Genomic DNA, 5,991 nt, shown 5'->3' on the forward strand with positions numbered 1-5,991 from the left:
CAGTCTTGTTTCTCCTTTCTAGATTTTGTGTAAAATTATTGTTTTCCTTTCAGTGATTATGGAAATGTGCTTACATGTGCATGCAGTATGCAATGATCAATAAACTTCTCAATGCATACTTCTCTTGTTAATGTGTACTGCTTTATCATTTATTTTTAATGTATAAACAAATGGATTTACAGGTGTAGCTGAAATTATAACAGAAATTTGGGAAACTACTAACTGGGGCATGTTATGGCATGCATATTAGAGCCACATAGAGTTTTCATACAATATATCACATATCCAATAGAAGACGTATTTTCTTACAGGTATTTGACTTATATGGTATAAATTTACCACGTGTCTGAAGTGTGTCTGAAGAATTTAGAGCACATCTGTCCTCTGTCACTACCTGCAATGCTGTCATCATTCCTTCTTTATTGTGCCAGGTTGAAGCATTGACAGCTTTCAGGTGACACTTGAAAAGATGGCCATGCTGTGTGCATTTAATGTGTCTGTATATTACAAAATTAAAGCATGCATTGAGGTAATATTCTCTGCAGGCACATACCTTTGAAATCCCCTAAAACCACGATTAAAGGCATTACATTACTGAGTCTTGCATAATAAATGAAGTTTCAAACAAATATTCAAAAGAACATCAGACCCGATAAATTCTGTAATTATCACGCCTCTTGTGGACTTGCTTGTGTTTTGTTTCCTCATCCCTTCTTCCAGCCCATCCTTGACCTTGCAACAGCTCCCTGGATCATCCTTCAATAAAGGACTTGGGGTGGTTATGACTGTCCCATTTTTATGGACAGGTTGTTGTTCACCTAGATCACTAGATCATTTACCCCCAATAAAAGCTTAGATTTCAATCATGCTTCTTCTTCACCTTCATAAGAGTGTGACAATACTACTAAAGGGGTTACGTTACATGTCCCTCTTTAAAGTGCATATATCATGGATTGGTGACCCCATAAAAAGAAGATTTTTATTTTGTTTTGGTAGTAGACTATGTCAAATAGCAATTTTAAAAGTGCTAGGATCCTTGTATACTTGCAACAGGTTCCTTACATTTTCCAGAACCACCAATTTACCCGAAGACCAGAAACAGACATTAGTTTGGCTTAATTGGCCTTTTTATTTTCTTATTAATCACATCAATTATCTCTACACCAAACACAGACCCCATGACACTGTTGTAACAAACAAATTAGTTCTGGACCCCGAGATGAAGTTGAACAAGTGCGTTTTATTGCATGCAGGAAACAATCGGAATCGTTCAAAGATTATAGGTACTATAATTTATATAACAAACTTCAGCCATTTCTGACGAAAATTGTTACTATGCTAAAGGGGGCAGGCCGCCTGTGTTCGGACATTCTCCAGACCTTGAACACTTTGAATGGCTGGTCTCATCTTCCCATAGTTAGGGAGTCTCTAGCTCAAACTTGGAATCTCTTATCAGTTTATTCCCTTCCCTGCCATAACTCAAAAGTGCAAAAGCATGGAATGTTTTGTACCAAAAAAAGTCTGTGTGCAGAAAGAAATCAGTTAACCCTTTTTTCACATCTCATATCTTTCTTCAACATAAATAGTATGTCAAAGGGACACAGTCAGTTCTTAGTGGTTCAACAGCACATTTGGGAAGGAAAACAAATGGCTCAGGTTATACAACATAAATATTTCTAATCAAACAGAAAGAAACCATTTTTCCAAAACTGCCTCCATTCAGAAGCAGAAACGAGAACCACCAAAAAAACTCTTCCACAATGTCCAGTCTCTGCACTGGCCAGACTGTAATGAAAATCCTCTCACAGGCTGCACTCAGCTGAACATTTCCATTGCCCCACTATCAGCTCCCTAGGCCTCTTCCTCTGTAACTTTCGACCCTGGGTCCCAGAAAAAACAGTCCCGCATAGTACCTCGGTTCTATCACTAATATCACCTTTCCTCCGCAGATCAACTGTCAACTCTGTCCCGCTGTCTCGCAAAAAGCAGCTCCCCTTGTTCTGTCTGTCTTGTGTCTAGGGGCTCAGGAGAGGAAGAGAGAAAGCCCATCTGATCAAGCTCAGATGTTTTTTCTCTATAAGTTAGCCAATTCCCCTCAGAGGGGGTTATTGACAGTGTCCATCGGAGACAGGAATGTCCAGTTGAGTATCAAGAGGTAGCTTGCATCATTTTAGAATTGTCAGTGTGCAGATGTCCAGGTGACCTTGTTCCCTATCACTTCTTTTTTTCCTTTCTTGCCCCACACTGGTCCAAACTGGCTCAGAAAACCCACACACTTCTATGTGCAAATACCTAAGGTGTGGTGTTTTGCGTTATGTCTAGGGAAATAGTATACTCTTCAATCCTTGTTGTGTCCTGCCCCACTACTTGTATTTGAACACTGAAGCTGAAGACTTTGGAGGAACAAATAGACACAGGAGAAGGACAGACACACAAACACACATTAACGCAATCCTGCCCACCAAGTGCAATCTTAATTAAACACAGACCATAAGACTACTCTTCTTCAACTGTTGGCATTCTGTGACATATACAGTACATTGCTCAAAAGTACACTCAAAGAGGATAAACAATGAATTGTATTTTTACCAAAATCACAGCATACCATCTCATTATAAACACTTTAAGTATTTTTAACCATATAACTAAATTGATTTGTGATAATACATAATAGTCAGTAATTTCATTATATATCAACTATGAAATATTTGTCTTAATCTTAATTTTAATTTTCCTGCCTTTATCTAATTGAATTATTTCCCCTACCAAATACTGTATACTTCTTTACAAAGCCTACCTAAAAAGCTTCACCAGTGTCTGTTGTCATTCACATAAGTTTACAAAATAGACTTTTTCATTTATAACAAAAGAAAAAACATTTGCACTTATGATGGAATTGTAACAAAGTTATTATATAAATTCACCAGGATGGTTAGTTCCTAATCTTGGACAATTCTGAGGGACTACATTTATACAGATGTACTGTAACCATTTAAAATGCACAAGGTGCAATGTAGCATACCACAACAAGTGCTGCAGTATGGTGAACCAAACCGTGTCTCCCTGTTTTTATTTTTTCAAATACTCTGATGCAGGACTGCAAACTCTATAAAACTACGAGGGGATTCAGTAACTCCTTAATGAACTGTGTGTGGTTCTCAGACAAATCGTATTTTAATAAAAATTGAAAACTGATAATTATAGGTTTTAATTGTTAAAAATATATACAAGGCAGCTTTAAAACATTTTGTATTTAAAAGCAAATAAGCGTAAAAAAACGGGGACAAGTAGTGATTTGAATGACATACTTTAGGTTAGTTTGTTTTTCACTAACTCTGCAAGCAATCATAACATCAGTCATTTCAATCAATTGTTGTTTGTATATGTTTCTATATATAATATAATATTTCTTTGAAGTGTAATGTAAAATGAAATACTTATAGTTTTAAATTTAGCTCGTTCAATCACAGTGACTACCGAGTGACTACGGTCATAGAATGGTCTGTCTGGATGAATTTCTCATGATATTGAATTTCTGTTTTCACATTTCATCTGTGGTACCCCTCCTCTGCCCTATCCCCACCTTTGCAATTTTATACATCGAGAAGGTAATAATCAAGGTGATGTCAAAACCCTCCTTGAATGACCACATCATTTGTTTCTCTTTTTTTCCTTAATTCGGTTATTCTGTCAGTGATTTATAGATCTAGTATTACATTTCTTGCACCTTTTGGAGTAAGATAGAAACACAAATACTTTTGCAAGGCACAGTATTTTGTCACTATGATGTTTCAAAAACAGCAAGAATTAAGTAGTGTATGAGATACTGTACATAGAAGTTAGACAGCAAACATCAGCATGATTTTGTCATAATTGTTCCTCTTTTTCATTGATTATTAGTTTAACTAATGGCCTTAAAATAGCCTTCTTTTTTTATTTAGTTAGTTGTAAATTATGGTAAATTAAATATCCAACCTTAAATCTACCTATCATTGGATTGACATTGTGTGAAAATCCAGCTTTTATTAGGCTTTTGCTTATAAAGGCAAGAAATCTTTATTCCTCTTGCCAAGCTGTAGATGAGTGATGTATGGACAGTAATTTTGCACTAATATGTAATACTGATTAATATGATAAATTAAGATAATACTTTTTGCATTACACGTTAATTATCTTAATACGATAATATAATATACAAGACGATAATTATATGAAATTAAGATATGATATGACATGTTTCTCAAATAGATGACAGTGTACGTCAAAGACTGAAGGTGTAAAGTGCACCAGAAACTGCAAAACGTTACAGGTCATCTTCGGCTAGGTATGACATTAATCCAAAGTATTAAGCACTGTATGCCTCTCCTTTAGCTAACACTGTATGTATTTTGAAATGTTGGCTGTTTTGAAATAAGGCCTGGGACATGTAATTTCATTGGTCATTCATAGTCTGAAATGTATATAAATAGGACATGGGGAATAGAGCATTTTCACCAAGCTGATATATTGCACACACTACCTTATTCTTTTTAAGCTATTACAGCAATTAACAGGTACTAAACTCTACATTTCTTTTCCTTAACATTGACAAACATTTATGAGTACTGTATTAGACAATCCAAAATTGTATTTAAAAGCTCAAAGATAAAATGTATGCTATTAATGCATCCATTCATTATCAGAGATCCATTTATTATATGGAGTATAACTATTTAAACTGTTTGATACTTAATTCTTTGTTGTCTTCCTTAGAATCCAGTGAATCATGAAGACGGCTCTCTTTCTGATGCTCCTCATTGGGCTGAGCATTGCTCTTCCAGTAAGTATTCACTACATAAATGAAATGCTATTACTTACAGAGACTAGCAAAATAAATAACCTCACAGAGATACTAGAGCTGAGTATACTGTATATGTATATTATTTCAAATGTATGTTTGTTGTTTGCTTTTATCTATCATTTATGTTTATAAAGAAAACATTATTTTCTTTATATTACTTTCTCATACTGTACAAACTGCAAAAAAAAATGTGCAATACCTTAAATTACAGAGAGCTTGTAGAGCAAATTGTCTAATGCTGAAACTTTTTACTGAACAGTAAAGGTATTGCCAGAGCAACATTTTTACTATGAAACATTGTTTGAATATGTTATTCTTTTAACAGATCGAAGAAGACCATCACCGGGAAGCAAGAGCTAGCTCTATATTTAAACCAGTATGTACAGTACCTTTAATTATCTGGCTTAAAAAAGCCTTCTTATGAAATTGATGAGTAAATAAAATAGAAATTGGTTCATATTAAATCAAGTGGCCTCACCATGTTTTGTCTATAGGTGATTAGAACAGTCTAGATGAATGAAATGTGCAGCAGCTCATGTTTCAAAAGTTTCCTTTCATTATCTTAATTTCAATTATAGTTAAAAGAAAAATTATAGTTTTCTGTTATTTTTCCATAATAACTAGCATTCCAAGATGTATTTTTTCAATTATTTTTTTGTAATATAGAAGTCATTGTGCAACACTTAAATGTTTTTGTTTTTAAAAACCTTTTGAACAAAATGCATCTATCGAATTTCATAATTAAGAATCATAACTATCTGTACTTTCTTCATTATTCAACAGGCTGAAGCGAGCAGTACTGGCACTGGTGGTTTATCATCTTTATCCTTAACCCAGATTATCCAGATCCTGAAAACCCTGTTAAATACAATAAACCCTTAATATGGTAAGTATGTTTTATTTAAAATGTTCATTAGCCATACACTATGTGTGATCATAAAATGAGCTTTGACTGATGTAAGTACAAAATTGGCTTATTCTTCTTTCTCTTTTTTTAAAGAAATAACACCTCTCTAGAGGTTCACACTTACTTTATACAATAAGCATAGAATACTAACAATATACTGTAATCTTCTGTGTTCCACAGGAAGGCTTCACAAACTCCTGCAGCATCTCAAACTCTGTTTCCAGCTGGCTAAAATCAACCGTCC

At 34.5% G+C, this 5,991-nt stretch overlaps 1 long non-coding RNA gene across 1 annotated transcript; it reads left to right on the forward strand.

Annotated features, from left to right (window-relative positions):
- Nucleotides 1-4,503: 4,503 nt before the first annotated feature.
- On the forward strand, nucleotides 4,504-5,991 carry LOC148840525 (uncharacterized). The gene is made up of 5 exons (XR_016090925.1): nucleotides 4,504-4,553; nucleotides 4,753-4,819; nucleotides 5,166-5,216; nucleotides 5,624-5,726; nucleotides 5,928-5,991. It is a non-coding gene; the product is annotated as an uncharacterized LOC148840525 (long non-coding RNA).

Source organism: Atractosteus spatula, chromosome 1 (assembly GCF_055471065.1).
Source record: "Atractosteus spatula isolate fAtrSpa1 chromosome 1, fAtrSpa1.hap1, whole genome shotgun sequence".
NCBI lineage: Eukaryota > Metazoa > Chordata > Actinopteri > Semionotiformes > Lepisosteidae > Atractosteus > Atractosteus spatula.